The sequence below is a fragment of the Mytilus galloprovincialis genome, chromosome 12 (assembly GCF_965363235.1).
Source record: "Mytilus galloprovincialis chromosome 12, xbMytGall1.hap1.1, whole genome shotgun sequence".
Taxonomy (NCBI): domain Eukaryota; kingdom Metazoa; phylum Mollusca; class Bivalvia; order Mytilida; family Mytilidae; genus Mytilus; species Mytilus galloprovincialis.
This window is the reverse complement of record NC_134849.1, coordinates 57614030-57634388: the sequence shown is the minus strand read 5'-3', so window position 1 is coordinate 57634388 and position 20359 is coordinate 57614030. Positions and strand designations below refer to the sequence as shown.

The window sequence follows — 20359 nt, the reverse complement described above, 5'->3', positions numbered from 1 at the left end:
TTCAAGAACCATAACTCCTGAACGGTAAAAGTCAAAATCGTCATTATTGAACTTGACCTCCATTTTGTCATCAGTAACAGCATATTAAAATTTCGGAAGCTTTGGTAGAACAGTTCATGCATAAATGCACGGACACGACTGGAAACTCCATTTTTCAATCTTTCAAGAACCATAACTCCTGAACGGTAAAAGTCAAAATCGTCATTATTATACTTGACCTCTATTCTGTCATCAGTAACAACATAATAAAATTTGGGAAGCTTTGGTAGAACAGTTCATGAGTAAATGCACGGACACGACTGAAAACTCCATTTTTCAATCTTTCAAGAACCATAACTCCTGAACGGTAAAAGTCAAAATCGCCATTATTGAACTTGACCTCCGTATAGTTGTCAGTAATAACATATTAAAATTTTAAAAGCTTTGGTTGAACGGTTCATGAGTTAATGCACGGACAACATTTGATTGCCGCCTTTCAAGAACCATAACTCCTGAACGGTAAAAGTCAAAATCGCCATTATTGAACTTGACCTTCGTATAGTTGTCAGTAATAACATATTAAAATTTTAAAAGCTTTTGTTGAACGGTTCATTAGTTAATGCACGGACAACATTTGATTGCCGCCCGCCCGCCCGACCGCCCGCCCGCCCGACCGCCCGACCGCCCGGCCGCCCGCCGTACATCCCCAAATCAATAACCGACATTTTTGTCACAAAAATCCGGTTAAAAAGGGAGATAACTTTTAAAGGGGATGATGAAATCCTACAAAAGTTCATCTGGTAAAAGTTCATGATGAGGTCTATCGATGGTTCAAATTTGGTATTGATAATTCCAATAGAAGCGATAGGAGGGCGTGCCAAACAAATGCTGGAAGGAAAAAAAAAAGGAAAAAAAAACATTAGAAAAACAATAAGGTCTTTCCTCGCCTAGAGGAAAGACCTTAAAAATAATAGGCTAATATACAAACAAAATCTAGAAAACTCCTATGAAAATTTATATAATGATAAAATTTTAAATTTACAAGAGAATAGCAAACTCCAACTTTTTAAAAAAATAAAGAAAAGCTATAACTTTGAACCATACCTACTTTCTCAAAACTTTGAATATAGACAACTAATTTCTAAATTTCGAATAAGTGACCACTGCTTATTAATAGAAACTGGAAGATACAGGAAAATTCCCAGAGATTTAAGACTATGTACACATTGTGATGTACTAGATGATGAGTTTCATTTCTTTTTTAAATGTAAAATAAATGAACAATTAAGAAAAGAATTTTTAAATGAAAATAAATATAATAACTTAAATGATATAGATAAATTAAAACATATTCTCAATCCTGAAACAAAACAGGACACTTGCAAATTAGGCTCCTTTTTAAAAAAGTCACTAAGACTGAGGGCAGGGAGTCCTTGATATAATTTGAATCTCTTATATATATATATATATATATATATATATATATATATATATTGATTTAAAAAAAAAAAGACAAATTATAGTTCAAAGTGTGTCCATTGTTTATTTTCATTGTTTTATGTAAACTGTATATTATGTATAATGTTTTAAGCCATTGGTCCATATGGGCGTAAAGTGCTTTTCAAATAAAGATATTCATTAATATCAATAAGGGGTGTTAGATAACTATTTAATGGTGCTTAACAGGGTATACATGTCATATTAAAACGAGAAAATAGGTTATATTTGCAGAAATTGAAGATGTAACATTTTGTGTCATAAATGTTACATCCAAAAAATGTTACTTAAAACAGCTTTGAGATGTTCCCTGTCAAAAACATGCAGATTTACCCGGAGATAAACTGTTCCAACATTCGGGTATAATGTTGTGCATGGACGGTTTTTCCTAGAAGTACTTCAAATATGCAAGTGTTGGACATCCATGAAAATAGTGTCAATTTGTTACATCTTATATACAACACTAATAAATTAAATAAAAGAGAACCAATTAACATAATAGCAATATTCAATTGATGTTTTGAAAAATTTATGACATAATGTCATACTAATGTACAACCATATTCAACACATGCAGTCTTTTCAACTTTCAATGGAAGAAAACAAGGTTGCAAAATTGAAGGAAGTGCAAACCAGACATTAGTTACATCATGTACATGAAATATTTCAGTTATATTTACCACATAAATATACACGTAATGAAGGATTACTGTGATTAATTTTAATTTGTTATTTCTAAATCTGATATCATCAAGATTGTTAACCTGACAAATTTGGTACGGCTAAGTTTGATGTAAACAGATTTATGATAGATGAAGAATGGTACAACCATTTTGCTGCAATAAGTCCATATAGAATATGGTTTCATTGTTACACCCTTGAATTGTTTGTCAAAATTTAGGCTAATGAAAAATTCATGAATAAAAGTAACCCAATTTACACACGGAGATTAGCTCACATTGCACCACAATATTAATACTAGGAAAGGTCCATGAAAAGATAAGCTAATATAGATACTGCAGTATATGGTGTAACACTGAAACTAAATCAATTTTTGATGTAACAAAGACAACAAATTTGAAAAATAGTTTATAATAAAAAAAAGTATGAGGACCCAATTGGATTTAGTCAACTTTTTTTTTCATCTGCACCATGCATTTCTGATATCCTGTAACCTTTCACCAAAAATTGATTGTGGTATATTCAGAAACATGAAAAGAAAACCGAAATAGTGTCCTGTTACATCCATGAGTTTAAAAGTGAAATTTCTAGAATATGGTTCAAAATTAGACAGAATACTGCTAGTATTTAATCTGTTTAGAGATAATGAACAGACTTAACCCTACACAGATGTTAAATTGTTCATAGAATTTCTGAAAACCAGTATTTACAAGAAGTTTTGGAGTCTGTGTTACATCATTCAATGAAATGAAAAAATGCCACTAATATCATGTTGCATGAACAAGTTATCTTTTTGCATACAGAAATGGAAAGGCCTTGATCCCTAGGTTTAATTTACAGTGGCCTTTTCATTTTATGAGTAGTTTTAAATTTTCTAAAAAGACAGTTTTGGATGTAACAAAAATTTCATGACAGTAAATTCTGACCCATATAGGTAAAGTATTGATTGACATAGTTATGTCCCTTAGACATTCAAATTTTTTTACTTATTCAAGTGAAAAAGTCATCTTATCTTCATTTCTTTAATTCTTAGGATTTCTTTGTTCTAATAGAATTTTAATTTGTCTGCCCATTGCAGATGTCTTTACTAATCATTTAAGTGTAATTTCATGGACAATGAAAATCCCATTTGTCTATGTACATGTACTGCAAACATTTATTTGTATACCTGTTATTTTTACAATAGATGGCTGATTGCAGGATAAATCTTATTATAATATGAATTAACTTAAATTAAGTCGCATTTCTTTGTGCAAAAGCTGACCTGTATGGGAAAAATCTGGATTCAGAATATTTTATTTTGTCATTTGCTTGATGAGAATGAGAGATAAAATCTGAAAGAAAAATTCATCTTGCTCATTTTCTTGTTACAGAACAAAATATGTTAATTTATTGTACATTCCATATAGAATTAAATTGTCTAAGTATAATCTCCCCCTTAGCAGTCAGAGCTCTGAAATAAACAAGTCAAAATAAAATAAATTCCATAGGTCGGATATAATTTGATGTAAGTGTTGTCTCCCTTCTTGCACTCAACACAATATGACTTGTACAGGTCAGTTTATGTCAGATTTTAATTTATCATAAAATGACTTCCACAGGTCAGCTTTTGCACAAAGAAATGTGACTAAATCAAAGTAATACCAAATTTTTGTATCAAGTGTTAAATTTTGAAGAAAAAAAAATGATTGATAGCTTCCAAAAACTTTAACTACCAAAAAACAATTTGCACTTTGCGGGGAAAACATTTCTGACTCGGACAAAAAAACATAACCATGAATCAGAATGGTTACGAATACTCTTTTTTCATTTTATTTTTTATCTTACTAAGTATTCTTTGGACAATATTGAATAAACTCATCATAGATACTTTTATAGGCATAAAACTTTATATACCAGACATGCATTTTGTCTACAAAAGACTTATCAGCATGATCAGTGACGCTTGAATCCCCCCCCTTTTTTTGAAGTTTAATGGTTACTCCATAATCATGATATATTTGTAATACAAAAAAAAAGTAAAACATATATAATATAATTTTTTTTCTTTCTTTCAAAAAATGAATAAAATATATGTGATTTATTCAATCAATAGGACTTATAATGCTAGAGAAAGAACATATGTATTTGTATAAAAGAATGTTTAAAGATTTTTGTTGTTTAAGATGCAATATATTAAGGTATTCATTTTTAAAATCGAAATCATATGAAAAGGTAGTCCAGAGACATATATACACAGAGATTGGCAACTCCGTGAAATCCCGTGAAAGATCGCGGCCCGGGATGAGATTCTCGTCGATAAATATTAGAACATGTAATCAAGTCAGGGATAAAAAACCTCGATAGATAATCAAGAAAAGCAAAGGGAAAATTATTTCAGATCATCTTATAATTTCTTCTTTTTTTTTTAAATACTTGAAATCGTTATATTCATTTTTATGTATTTATTGAGAAAAATATTTTTTTCTGCATTTCATATAATTTTAAAATTCAAATCTGGTAATGATCAATTGTTATTACAAGAAACTTTTCTTTACCGCATATCTTTGCAATAGTTTGCTCCTTAATTACACAGTGAAATTATGTGTGTCCGATTTTTCGGTAATTAGTCCCTTAGAGTTGTGACTGTTGCTTCACAGGTGTGCGATTACGCAATTTATTGCCCTGCAATCACCTGAATTTTGCCGGAGGTGAAGTTCTATATGGATTATTACTTGGTAATTGTTTTTAAAACTTAAAAAATTCTGACATATTATTTTAACCATGACCAGAACTTTATTTTAACAGAAGCACTGGCCAATACTTTAGTATTCAATCAGGAAAACAAAAAGTCTTTTAACATGTCAAAAAAAGAAATGAAGCAACTTTTTCATATATAAAAAATATGTAGCCAGTAGAATTTTGTATCGTGAGAAACTGATTTTATATCTGTTTTAATTTAATTTTAATTTTTAATTGTCAATTTGACCTAGAATAAAATTATTTATGGAACCTTTGCATAAATTTGATTTTCCTAAAGGCACGTACATTATAGTGTTGTCGAAATCACTATTTTTGCTGCCATAAAATATTGAATATGAATCTGTCATTATTTGTAGTTTTTTTAAGACTTGATATCACAGACTTTGATTAAAAACAATTTGTATCATAAGTACATAAAAATGCCCTGCTGAACTGTAGAATTTTAATGTTTTGTTTCATAGATCACCGGAGTACTACTACATTCTTATCTTTACTCTTTCCTATCGGGTAGTGAAACTTGAGTTTGAAATTAGAAAGATTTAAAATTGTGCACGATCTTTTGTGAGTTTATGTTGTTCAAGGTAATTTTCGGTGCAGTTATTTTCTTTTCATTTGTTATTTTTTTCCTCTGTGTTACACGACCTTGTACTTTTTGTATTACCCCTTGACATCTCCTGCTTCTGTTTAAACCTTTTCCACCAATATATTTTATTTAAAACATATGTCATCTGTTTTAAATAAAATAGTCTCATTCCCGGAATTTGTTATACAGTTATTCATTTTAATATCAGCTTTTTTATCAGCATATAAACTGCTTGGTCTCTTCACACAACTTATTTTTAGGACGGAATGCAGAAATAGGTACATACATGTACCAGGTTATGGATATATAAGTACATGTTATGTGCTTTTGACCTTCACACGAATTCTTAAACATTCATAGATGTGCAAAGAATATTGTTGTCGTTGGGTTGTTGTCTCATTGACATATACCTCACATTTCTGTTTAGTCATAGCATCTGTGCCTTTTCAATTTATTGCAGAAAATATTAGCATAAACATTTTTTTCAAAACAGGAGAGGTGAAATAGTGATCACAGAATGAGAACATGTTATATTATAAAGAAGAAAACTGAAACAGATAAATATAAATAAGCACCATTGACAATTTGTTAAAGGACTGAAACAATCATAGATGGTGACCAATGTGAGCGACTAGTGTACAGTAGTAGAGTGGACATTTCTTGCTTCTTTTTCTACACATTTTGTCATTTCATGTAAACAATTAAATATGTTACTTTCCATGGAGAGGAAGGAATTTGTGAAACGAAATATTTTGCTATTTAGTACTGTCAAGATATATCACAGGGGTGTTGTAAGATAAATGAACAGTTTCTCTTTTTTTACATTATGCTACCTTTATGCTACAAGGGTAGCATTTTCCATTCTCATGATGTACAAAGATATTATAGAGTGGCCTTCCAATGATAGTCATACATGTAAATCATTGTCTCATTAGCAATCATACTACATCATCATATTGTTATACATGTACATGTATGTAAAAACTATGTACATGTATACTTTGTAAACATAAAGAAGACAAATGAAGTTGAACACAAGATATTTATTTGCTTTTTTATCCATCTGCACAACTGCCACTGTATCACTTCTGCTTCAAATTCAATAGATTGAATGCAGAGTCTTGTATTTGTTTTTAGTTCAATGGTCTCGCCATCAATTGCACAAAAATCGCATACACATGTACATCAAGTTTGGCATATGAACTACAATAGTATGGTGTTTTTACAGTCAGGATAAGCACATGTAATTTTCTCTCTTACAAAACCATTGTTAAGTATCACATTGATAGTAGTAATCAGTCCACTACATGACAGTGCCGTCACATTCGGATAAAGTCATCACTAATAGTTGTTCCTGTTTGCCAGGGATTCTTAATTTCAATCAGAAAGACTTGGGAGTCCTACATTCAGCACATGTATGATATTTTATCTCTTGTATGCTGCACTGTTAGGTAAATTTGATCAACATCTTTGTTCTTTTATAACGTGCAGGATCCTGTTAAAAAAAAAAGCTGTCAGATACTGAATGTAAATATATATATAAAATTGTAAATGTCATCAAAGTGGTGGAAATAATGAAAAAAACAATTTTTATACCCAAATCCAGTATTAGTATGTCTTGTGAAATTAAATCATGTGATGGTTACAATTTTTCTCTAAAGATGGACAAGTTTAACCTGTAGCCATGGACAGGGGTCTGTCTTTATATTGAAGAAAATTAACATGACCGACAGCTTGAGTACTGATTTTTAATTGTAAATTGCATCAAAGTGGTTGAAAATCTGAAAAAAACAACCTATATACACAAATCCAGTATGTCATAGGAAAGTAATGCAAGTACTGGGTACAATAATTCTCTGAAGATGGAAAAGTTTATAAAGTGTAAACAGACAGGGGTCTGTCTTAATATTGAAGCAAAACACCATGGCCTACAGCTTTAATACTGATTTTTAACTGTAAATTGCATCAAAGTGGTTGAAAATATGAAAAAAACAACCTCTATATACCAATCCAGTTTGTCATAGGAAAGTAATGCATGTGCTGGGTACAATAATTCTCTGAAGACGGAAAAGTTTATAAAGTGTAAACAGACAGGGGTCTGTCTTGATATTGAAGCAAAAAAAAAACATGGCCGCTATAATACTGATTTTTAATTGTAAATTGCATCAAAGTGGTTGAAAATATGAAAAAAACAACCTCTATATACCAATCCAGTATGTCATAGGAAAGTAATGCATGTGCTGGGTACAATAATTCTCTGAAGACGGAAAAGTTTATAAAGTGTAAACAGACAGGGGTCTGTCTTGATATTGAAGCAAAAAAAAAAACATGGCCGCTATAATACTGATTTTTAATTGTAAATTGCATCAAAGTGGTTGAAAATATGAAAAAAACAACCTCTATATACCAATCCAGTATGTCATAGGAAAGTAATGCATGTGCTGGGTACAATAATTCTCTGAAGACGGAAAAGTTTATAAAGTGTAAACAGACAGGGGCCTGTCTTGATATTGAAGCAAAAAAAAAACATGGCCGCTATAATACTGATTTTTAATTGTAAATTGCATCAAAGTGGTTGAAAATATGAATAAAACAACCTATATATACCAATCCAGTTTGTCATAGGAAAGTAATGCATGTGCTGAGTACAATATTTCTCTGAAGACGGAAAAGTTTATAAAGTGTAAACAGACAGGGGTTAAAAAATTTCATAACGTGCATGTCGGCCAAGCTTCCTTTATTATATACTGCAATTAAACGTTAATCGTAGCAATATTTTAACTAATAACTACTACAAACTGAATAAAACAAGGTAATTCATATACGAAATTGAAATATGTACTTACATTATGCTGTTTTGAAATGCTTGATGTAAAATAAAAATCGAAGCGAGGTGGTGTACTTGTCGTGATAGAATAAAAATGGCGATCTCGTTAAAGTCTCGCGTGATGCGATGTTTGGATTAGATTTCGCTGACCACTGTTACAGTTGCCAATCTCTGTGTATATATGTCTCTGGGTAGTCCAAATAATTATGACGTCTTGAAAGGCTATTATAATTTTTTCTTTGACGCCTTACGTAGTCCAAATAATTATGACGTCTTGAAAGGCTATTATAATTTTTTTCTTTGACGCCTTACATCGTCAATGTAAGGCGTCAAAGAAAAAATTATAATAGCCTTTCAAGACGTCATAATTATTTGGACTAATGAAAAGGGTGACAGCGGCAGCCCCTATCAAATAGTTAAGGAAGAAGCCCCCCCCCCCCCCCTAACTATACAAATCCTTCCGTTTTAGACATTTTTAAAGTAAGTTCATCAAAAATCAAATATTTCGTTTCGATTTGTCAATTTTTCGTTTTACTTTCGTTTCGTGTCTCGTTTCGATCATCATTGCGTTACAACTTACAATTTCGTTTCTCGTTTTAACACAGTCCTCTACCCATGACATAAAAGGGTAAATACATTATATTAACAGCTTTCATAAACTGCCATAAAGAACACAAGCCTGGAAATTTTGCAAAGATAAGTTATCTCCAATCATGATTCAAGCAGTAAATTAGGAAAAGTTATTTTAGCCACAATAAATCTGGTACCTATACTAAAAGTTAGTACAGGGACCCATGTTTTATGGTAAAGCTAAAAGACATGTCAAAGTACTGACTATGACTTAAAATATGGCACTGGCTACGGTTACATGGAAATGTAACAAAAATAAATATATTATTTTACATTGCGTTATTGTTACATTAATGGACTTAATGTATGCTAGATTAATTCAAGGATTTGTATAGTAAGAAAAAAATTATTACTATACAAATCCTTGATTAATTAGACTTAAACCTTCTATACTTGTGTTGCTTATTTTTTTTACCAATCTATAATCTGCAATATCTGTACAATCAAGGTTTTGTATAGTAAGAATCCAATTAGAATGAAATTACCAGAGACATATATATGTCTCTGAAATTACTATCACAAAATATCTGGACTCTGAAAATGAAAACACCGATTCAACCACTTTCAACATGTCGGCAAATGATAAAATCAATACACAATTCGCCTTTTCAGAATCTAGAGGACTGTTGGTAATCTCATTGTTGGTACACCAAAGTGAAAAAAAAACTAACGTCATTGGTTGAATTTCCTATTGTGTAGAACGTTGTAAACCAATTAAAACGTCGTGGTGTACGCTTTTGAAAATATTACCCAGAATGAATTAGATTCCGAAACGGCAAATTGACTAACTGGTATTTCAATCTGGATATGGAAATTGGAGGTGAACATATTAAAATCAGTAATTTCCGGTAATGAAATCATATTGCAACCTCACATGTGAAAGTATAAATATCGCACCAATGATATTTATATACAAATTCTTGATCGATCGATTCAAGATTCAAGATTCAAAGTTTTATTTAGAGTCGATATTCAATAAACTACATAAACACAAGCTCTAGTGAGCTTTTCAAATCGACTTAATAACAAAATACAATACACACACACAATACCCCAGGTAGCACAAAAACATTTTATTGATATTTTTAAAATATATTGCAAAATATCACCAATTTGAAAATATCATTCAAAAACATGTTTTTGACGTGATATGTCTGGCTGTACTCATGTGAATAGCATATTTTCTGGAAATATTTGTTCTGAATGTTTAAAGAGCATTAGTTTTCAATATTTTGATTTTATATTGAAATAACATAATTTTGATATAATTCAGTTTCAATTGAAAATATCCAGACAACATCTTTCAAACATCTGGACAAAATATTCTTCCAATGTCTAGGATATGTTTTATTGATGTCTACCTAATGTTTTTTTTTTAAATACAGTCTGTCAACCTTATTCTCATTTTAATAAAAAGTTGAGGCATAGAATTGAATGATTATAACTCAAATCATAAATTCTACTGGTTGATATTATAATATGTATATTCAGTAGATTCAGTAGATTAAAAATGAAAAAATGAAAGTATATTCAAATTGTATTTGTTGTTTTGGGCTGGTTTTAAATATTTTTTGTGTGCATAAAATTATTCAATCATTTAGGTAAATACATTTAAATGACTACACAAATTTGAAAATGTTAGATAAAGAGAAGGAAGAGCACATTTTTTGTTAGAACATTGGAATAATATAATTTTCAAGTATGTGGTATAAATGGGGGAGATAAGTACCTAATACGTTGGCATATTGTTGGCACAATGTTGGCTTATATTTCTTTATCGGCATGAAATATCAATGATATTTTTTTATAAACACTTTAAAAAACTTTGAATTAGGCAAAATACAAAGAATTTTCTAGTTCTAGGCACAGATTATCGTAGTCCCATTTGGTATGACTTTATCATTTTGATTTTTTACTGGGTCCTCAATGCTCTTAGAACACAATCGTTATTCGCTAGATAATTTTTCTTTCGACTTGATTTGAATTTTTATTTAAGTTAGATTAGAATTGTTAAGACTTTTCTATCAAAAATGATCATGAGGAGACATTCATGTTAATCTGATTAAAAAATTATATAAAAAATATTTTCTTTTTCATATCAAACATCATATGGACTTAACACAAATATAACTAACAAAGATAAGAAAAACATTTGTCGTACATCTTACAAATATCAATTAAAAATATTATGTAAAAATGTTTATAAAATATTTCTTTTTTCATATCAAACATGTGCTTCACTCAAATATCACTGACAAACATTTGGAGAACATTTCTAGCATACATCTTACAAATATCTATTAAACATATTATCTTAAAACTATTATGAAACAGTCTTTAACTAATATTTTCTAAATAAAATCGAAAAAATATATTGTTATGATGTTATTGAAATATTCATTAGATATTACCATTTTTATTTTTTTGATTAGGACAAGAAAAGTATTTTGATGTTACATCAAAAAGATATTTTATTATACATCAAACCTATGCTTTACATAGATGTAAATCAAAAATGTTTTATAAATATTTCTTTTACACGTCTAAAAAATATATATATTAAATGTTATATAAAAATGTCCATCAGATATTGATTGAATATTGCAAAGAAATATCTCCTCGACATACAATTGTTCTCATTTATAAAACTGTCTATTTAACGTTTTAAAAACATCAGCAAAGAATATTTATTATTCATTATAAAAAAATATTTACAAAAAATGTGTTTATATTAGCAATCAAACATTGGGACGAAATATTATTGTTAAAATATCATTAATGCATAATTTCTGATGTAAAAAAAGTGTCTTTAAAATATTTTTTGGTAAATATTTTTGAAAAACATATATATAACCAGTCAATAATATCATGAAAATATTATGTGTTAGCTGGGACAATACACACATACAAACGTCTTGAAAACAACACAGTTTTAAACATATAATGCATAGCAAGGACGTATAACTAACATATACGTCCTTGTGCATAGTAAGATACCATAAATGACATATATATATGTATACAGTAAGTTAAAAGCATATAGTACACTTAAAACATAGCACAAGTTAACACTCGCAAGAGTTAAATTTAGAGTATGAAATTACTGAAGTGGATATTGCTGCATCACTCGTTTGCGATGACTGCTTGGTTTCACCAAGATTCGTTGGACTAAGACAGAACAAAAACAACAGATTGGATTTGTAGAAACTGTAATATTGCATTTTTTTTTAAATTGTATGCAATTTTGTAAAATTCAAATAAAGTTTTCAAGTTTTAGTTTACTAGTCCCAGTGTACATTGACGTGAATAAATATAACAATAACGCAATGTAATCGTGACCTCAATAATTATTGTTACATAGGTAATTAATCGCCGGGTTGCTTACCCAACCTTTCATTCTGGCAATTAGTCTCCGATGTAACAATAATATTTTCCATGTAACCGTATAGCCAGTGCCTTCACATATTTTAGGTAACAAGTCTCCTGACTAAGTCTTCACAGATTTATGGTACGGATCCACTTTTTTGTACATATATTTTTTTCTGTAAATAATGATAATAGTCTTTTAACATTTTCAATTGTGAAGCAGGACAAATCGCCCGACTGGCAATTCGGAAACAAGACGTTTCGGCCATGCAGCCGTTCGGCCTTGGTGTGTATCTGTATCTATACGTTTCACCATGGAAGTAATATTTAAATATTACTTCCATGGTTTCACAGTGCAGGGTCCGATTGGCATGCAATCTCCTCAACCAGATGGTTCCACTGAACTATTAATTGTTTTGGGCTAAAAATAGTTCGTTCGGATTTCTGTTTTGCAGTTAATCAATTTGTATGATCGGCTATTTCTGGTTTCTTGTCTTTCCATGATGTTTGTGAATTGAAAGTCACTAAAGTTTATTTGCTTTAACTTGTCGTTTGTTTCTGATCTCTTGTAAGTATAGTCAGTTGGATTAATAGCCGGCACCAATCCCTCAACCCCTTTGTAGAACATAGTCAGCCTCTGATGTTTCCTTCGTTCTTGAACTTAGATGTGGTAGTTTCAGCTTAGAAAGCATATTTGTGACGCACCCGGTTTTTCTGGATTTATAATCATGCAGGATGAAACGTGCTAGCCTCCTCTTTTCTGTATGCTTTCTATTTTTTGTATTTCCCTAATGGTGAATGGGTCCCAGATGACAGCACGGTATTTTAGTACGGACATAACCATGGCTAAATAGAGATGACCAGGATATTGACGAACGAACCTATCTCGACGAACGAACGTATTAGGAGCGGTAATTGTATGTTTACAAACGTACTTAAAACTAAAAGGTGTTGTTATGTAATGGTTAATATGTTTGAATTGTATTTGGATGCAATCACGATAATAAAGAGAAATGCATTAAATATATTAATTTTAAATGGTTTTCGTGGTTTATAGATAAAAGACGTATAAAAGTGTTACATATGATGCGAAATCGTATACATGTAGTTTTTATTATTGTTGAACGCATGATGAAATGTACAATACAAACAGGAGTATTCGAGTGCACCGACAACCTTTACTATACTCATACAGATATGAGTGCATAATTTAGATGCTCTGAAACAATATGTATATGTAATGTTGTGGGATCGTTTCTTTATCTGTCTTTTTAATTGAGTATTCAAGTTTTATATGAAATCTCATCGATCAGGTTATATATATTTTTTTAACCCGTTCGAAAATGTTTTTTTAAAAGGAGGAGGGGGGCAGTATGTTAAATGTTGTCCTGCATTTTTTTAAGTGTAATCTGTGTCCTTTTTATTTTTCACTCTATTGGTCCTGCCTTTTTATATAAGTTTGTCCTGACTTTTTTATTACATAAATTGTCATCCGCCTTTTTTTACTCCACATTCATGTCCTGCCCTTTTCAAATGTACCCCTCCTTAAATTCATATGGTAGTCTTTTGTTTATACCTGTCAACCTCTGATGTGGCAATCTGTTTAGTGTTAAACTGGTCATCAGATTTCATACAAGGCTTAATTGATCTTAATTGGTCCATTAACAATGCAAATGACGACTTTGAAGATCACTTTCAAACCTCACGACAGATTTATAAGATAAATGCAGATACTAATATATATATCAAAATGACCAATAGCGTTTGTGATGTAGACCCCCCTTTCCCCTTTGTTCTTTTCATTGGTGTTTTTTTGTAATTTTTATTGATTTAAATATCAGATTGTCCATGTTTTTACAAATTACCTATTAACGCTTAACTACTAGTGCTACCAACGTGAACTCTGTTACAATTTCTTAGTTCACTATTCATGCTTAGAACAACATTATTATTGCAAAAAAATATATATATCTTAATTGTTTTTTATCTCGCCAAGCTTATGAAAAAAAACCCATACATTATAGCCAAGGCTCCGTGTTGAAGGCCGTACTTTGATCTATAATAAAAGGAGGGTAGTATACCTTACATAATAATGACTAACAAGCAAGCTAACAAAAGATTCTACCTTTACCTACACACTCAATGCAATCCGCTGTAATTCTGTTAAATTATCACAAAATAACAATACATAAAATAATCAAAATGGTCCCTTGAAATTGCAAGCCTTGTGATTTCCTGACATATTCTCCTTTCACCATTAGGCCAAAACCTGGACCGCTGTTACAAAATAAAATCAGCAAAAATTATTTCTAATTAAAATTCAGAATGGAAATGGGGAATATGTCAAAAAGACAACAACCCGACCATAGTGCAGATAACAGCCGAAGGCCACCAAAGGTCTTTAACTCCGCGAGAAATACCGTATTCGGAGGAGGGCCTCCGCAGGCCCCTCGATAAAATTATGCAACAGTTCAGTGAAAACGGACGTCATACTAGACTCTAACACATATAAATGAAAAGTGTTTTTTGTCTAAACTTTATAAAGATCCTGACAATGATGTGAAACTTCAATGTAGATAGGATGCTCCGGTTCATTGAGATCTCTTAGAGTCCCTATTGAACTTAAAAGTTTGAATGTATATATTATGCAACTTGTCACAGATACTCCAAAGTTCCAAAGACCAGTAACTTTGGGAAAATACTTTATAAGTGTAAGAGCACTTTAGAATTTTACTCGGTCCAATATAAACCTTAGCATCGCAACTCCTTAAAATTGATTTCAGATACACGTGAAAGTTGGTGGGTTGGTAGATCCTCGTTTACACACCTCCATGAAGGAATTAAATTGCAGTCCATCAATTTTGCCAAGTAACTGGTCTTCACTTTGGAGTTTCGGCGAGAAAACAATGTATTTCGGTTCTTCCCAATAATAAGCCTTTCATGTCATTATTTTTGACGTTTGAAATGTGGAAATTAAAAAAATAAAAAAAAAAGAACTTTGTTCTTAATTGTCGATTTTTACATGAAGCCATAGCAGTTGGACAAATGTCACACAATGTAATTGTCTCAAGAATTCAAAATGATGTTTTATTTATATTGTCTGATTTTTTTTTATTTTTGTGAGCCATAATGTGATACTCAGCCAGTTGAAATGTACTTTAGGTCCATCAGTGTGCGTGGGTTGGATGATCTGGTCCAATTTTTCTAGGGTTATATCCCGTAGTACTCAAAGATTGGACCCTCACCAGTATGCACCTCCTATGACGTGGTATATTGAATAATAGCAGTCTGTAAACAGTGGCGGATCCAGGGGGGGGGGGGTTCCGGGGGTGCGCACCCCCCTTCATTTTTGCCGATCAATGCATTTGTATCGGGACATATGTTTTGCACCCCCCTTTGCCCTGGGTGCCCTGGGTTAGCACCCCCCCCCCCTTTCGAAAATTCCTGCATCCGCCCCTGGTACCTTTTTCTATTGTAGCAAACATTAAATTATTAATGATTGGAGTAAACTTATAAACAGGTAATATTTCTTTAAACTACATGCAGAACCATGCAATTTCTTTCACTTTGACGATTTGATGTCGGATTAATTCATTAATATGTATAAACTGCCGCTCCCGCTTCGTACGATTCGTCAAGTTACGCTTTCGTACGTTCGTTCGTCAATATCCTGGTCATCTCTATTAGGCTAGGTTTTTTTGCACTCTAGGATTGCTGTGATAATTAGTCTACATTGTTTGCCTTTGAAGTTGTAATTTGGAATATATTTCAAATATCATTATGTTTTGAAAGAGTGTTATAGGCACCAAGCTGAGCACAAGCTTATGCTGCATTTTCACCTTCAATTACCTTTATTACGAAAGTCTTCTCAAATAGGATAAAGAAATGCCTACTTCCCACTTAATTCTTTCTATGGAATGAAAAAAGTATAATGGACCGAAACAACCAAGGCCGAGCAGGTGTATGACCGAAACGACAAACGACCGAACGGGTTCATGGCTGAATTATCTCGCCCCTTCTTTTCACCAACTCGCCTCACTTTCAAAAAAATCATTTGTCTTTTGTCTCTTGTCTCTTGTCTTTTGTCTTTTGTCTTTTGTCTTTTGTCTTTTGTCTTTTGTCTCTTGTCTCTTGTCTCTTGTCTCTTGTCTCTTGTCTCCTGCTCTTGTCTCTTGTCTTATCTTTTGATTTTTGTCTTTTGATTTTTGTCTTTTGTCTATTGTCTTTTGTCTATTGTCTTTTGTCTATTGTCTTTTGTCTATTGTCTTTTGTCTTTTGTCTATTGTCTATTGTCTTTTGTCTATTGTCTATTGTCTTTCGTCTTTTGTTTCTTGTTTCTTGTCTCTTGTCTTTTGTTTTTTGTGTCTCATCTCATCTCATCTCATCTCATCTCATCTCATCTCATCTCATCTCATCTCATCTCATCTCATCTCATCTCATCTCATCTCATCTCATCTCATCTCATTGTATCTTTTCTTATCGTGTCTTATCGTGTCGTGTCTTATCGTATCGTATCTTACCATGATTGGTTAATAAAATGATAATATCTTGTCCTTGTCCTTGTCCTTGAAATAATGTTTCACTTTCTTTTAAAGTATAATTTGTAAATACATTATTTATTATCATGTAATTTTCGCCCCACTTGTGAAGAGGGTTATCGTATTGTACCGTATCGTATCGTGATTAGTCTAATCTTATCTTATCTTATCTTATCACCATCTCGTCTCATCTCGTCTTGTTTCGTCTCGTCTCGTCTCATTGTTTCTTTTCTTATCGTGTCGTACCTTACCATGGTTGGATACAATTATCTTATCTTGTCTTTTGTCTTTTGTCTTTTGTCTTTTGTCTTTTGTCTATTGTCTTTTGTCTATTGTCTATTGTCTTTTGTCTTTTGTCTTTTGTCTTTGTCTTTTGTCTTTTGTCTTTTGACTTTTTGTCTCTTGTCTTTTGTGTTTCATCTCATCTCATCTCATCTCATCTCATCTCATCTCATCTCATCTCATCTCATCTCATCTCATCTCATCTCATCTCATCTCATCTCATCTCATCTCATCTCATCTCATCTCATCTCATCTCATCTCATCTCATCTCATCTCATCTCATGGTATCTTAACATGATTGGTTAATAAAATTATTTTGTCTCTTGTCCTTGTCCTTGTCCTTGAAATAATGTTTCACTTTAATTATTCTTAACGTATAATTTGTAAATACATTATTTATTATCATGTTTTTTTTCGTCTGTTATGTCCGCAAAACATGTTACCACCGCCTTCTAGCTATCAGATAACTAAAGTCTATTTGGTTTCGTGTGTGTACAACTAACCCACTAAAACTAACAACGACGTAGAAGGCTGGTACAGATATTAAGATAAGATACTCAGATAAATTTCATGAGCAAATTGTCTTGAAGTGATTAGCTGTCAATTTATTTTTAAAAGTTACTATTAATTAATAATTATTTCAGTCATGACTTTGTATTTCATTTTATATTTTAAGACTTTAGCTTGTATGATGTATTTAAAAGGGTAATTATGGTTGCTAACTTTATTAGAAATTTTAATTGAGATTTTGACTAGTCTATATCTTGAGGGAATCATTTTTTTTGGAATAAGGGAAAGGGTATATGAAAAAAGGGGGATGGGGAAATAATAGTTTGTGAAGGGGAGAAGGAAATAAGAGTTTGTGGGGGGGGGGGGGAATTTTCAGATTTTAGAAATTAAAAAGAAAATTTCTTCAAATATTTTTTATTTTTTTATTTTTTTTGGGGGGGGGTGGGGGGGGGGGGTGGGTTATATTCATCAGGATAGTGTATTACACAAAGCAAAAAAACGGGGTCAGTTTTATTTAGGTGGGAGGTGGTCAATTCGCAAAAGCATAGTGCATTGCACAAAAGCAAAAAAATGTATATAAATTCAAATCGTATAACCATTTTTTGGGGTTCTTTGACTACAGTTATTCTGTAGCAGAAACCTATTATGTGTCAAATATTTAATTACAATCCAAATTCAAACCAGTATCAAGCGTGAATAGTGTGTCCATTTTGGTCCCAACTTTTCAGGGTTCATCCCCGGGACATATGCGGTCGTACACAGCTGCGCTCAGCGAAGCAATTTGTTGTTATTACAATGAAATAATAGTAGAATAAAATACATCACAATAGGAAACTGAACAGGTATTTCATGTACACGGAAGAGAAAGTTAATAATATGGGACACACAAACGTGATTAGTCCGAGATTACTCTGACGTCCAATGACTAACATGATCAATTTAGTGATGAGGTCGGATATGAATATTTAATTTCTAACTTTCTATCGAAAGTTATCGAAAGTTATACTCATCAATTTCATAAATAAAATATTATCGCTCTGATACCACGCTTAATCCGCAGAGGCAAATCCGCGGAAATTTGCAAACATACTCGGCGATGGGTTGCACTAATGACAGGATGATTGCCCGGATAGTGACAGGACGGTTGACCGGACGACATATAAATAGTCATAACTTTTTTGTTATCCGATAGATTTGTTTAATATTTGTAAACCTGAAAGATATTAAACTATATTTTATGAATATATAAAAAAAAGAGGAAAAATAATTATTTTTGAGCAAAAAAAGTTGACCGGACGGTATTCACACTCGCCAATATACGCTAAATATATATTCAACTGGTTGACGACAAGTGTTAATATCTCTTTTGTTTTACAATATTTGTCCATGAAACTCAGGAATCTGTGAGATTTATAAATATATTACACGAAAATATAAACTTGATTGCAAAAAAACGTGTTTTTCTCAAAAAAAAGTTGACCGGACGGTATATTCACCCTCTCCGATATACGCTATATATATATTGAAATGGTCGACGACAAGTGTTAATATCTCTTTTGTTTTACAATATTTGTCCATGAAAATCAGGAACCTGTGAGATGGAATAATATTTTACTCGAAAATATAACTTTTAAAGTAAAAAAGAAAACAAATCTGCAAAAAAAGTTGACCGGACGGTATTCACCCTCGCCGATATACGCTATATATATTCAACTGGTCGACGACAAGTGTTGATATCTCTTTTGTTTTACAATATTTTATCATGAAATTCAGGAATCTGTGAGAATAATAAATATTGGATACGACAATATAAACTTTATAGTGAAAAAAAAAGTTTGTCTCCAAAAAAAGTTGACCGGACGGTGTTCACATTCGCCGATGTACGCGTTAATTATATTGAACCAAGGATTTGTACTATACAAATCCTTGATTGAACTGATACAAATAAGTGTCAATATCTTATTTGTTTTACAATATTTTTACACGAAACTAAGAAATCTACGAGATCAATAAATACTTGATATGAAAATATAAACTTTATAGTAAATAAAAATGTTTTTCTTCAAAAAAAGATGACCGGACGGAACAAACATTCGCCGTTATATGCCTTAATATAAGTTGGTAGACCCAAGTGTTTATATCTCTTTTATTTTATCAAATTTATGAAATCTGAGAGATCAATAAGTACTTGATATGAAAATATAAACTTTATATCAAATATGTTAAATGTTGTTCTTAAAAAAAAAAGTTGATCTGAGGGAATTAACATTCGCCGATATTATTATCTAAATATATTGAACTGATCAACACAAGTTTTAATATCTCTTCATTTTTATAATATATCTGTCCATGAAATGAAATAATTTGTGAGATTAAATAAATATTTTACAAGAAAAATAAACTTTAAAGTAAAAACAATGAGCCCAAAATGTTTATGTGAGCGAGTTCACCAATGCATATTAGAAGTAATGATATTTAATCAAATTAATCTAATTTTGACACAAGTCTTGTTGTAATCACCAATCAAGCCAAATAACATGTCATTAAAGTTTTCACACCTGAGACATCAAATACATTTAATTGAATTACCTTATAATCAGTTGGTAATTAGTATCCAATTTAAGAAGAAATTTTATGAAGTTCAGGATTTCAGATTAACATTTAACTCACCTGATAATAACTATTCAATTGTTCAGTCATTTATGCTCTGACTTTCAACCAGTT

The 20359-nt window shown here is 31.4% G+C and overlaps 1 protein-coding gene and 1 long non-coding RNA gene across 2 annotated transcripts in view; both read right to left on the bottom strand.

Moving 5' to 3' along the window:
* LOC143053718 (uncharacterized) overlaps positions 1-9040 on the bottom strand; it is a 65018-nt gene extending 55978 nt beyond the window's left edge. Inside the window, exon 1 of the mRNA XM_076226504.1 lies at positions 8890-9040. The gene's annotated coding sequence lies outside the window, so the exon portion shown is untranslated. The remainder of the gene's footprint in view (positions 1-8889) is intronic.
* Positions 6506-8493, bottom strand: LOC143054357 (uncharacterized). The gene is made up of 2 exons (XR_012971645.1): positions 8329-8493; positions 6506-6977 (listed from the first exon to the last, which is right to left on the bottom strand). It is a non-coding gene; the product is annotated as an uncharacterized LOC143054357 (long non-coding RNA).
* Positions 9041-20359: the final 11319 nt, after the last annotated feature.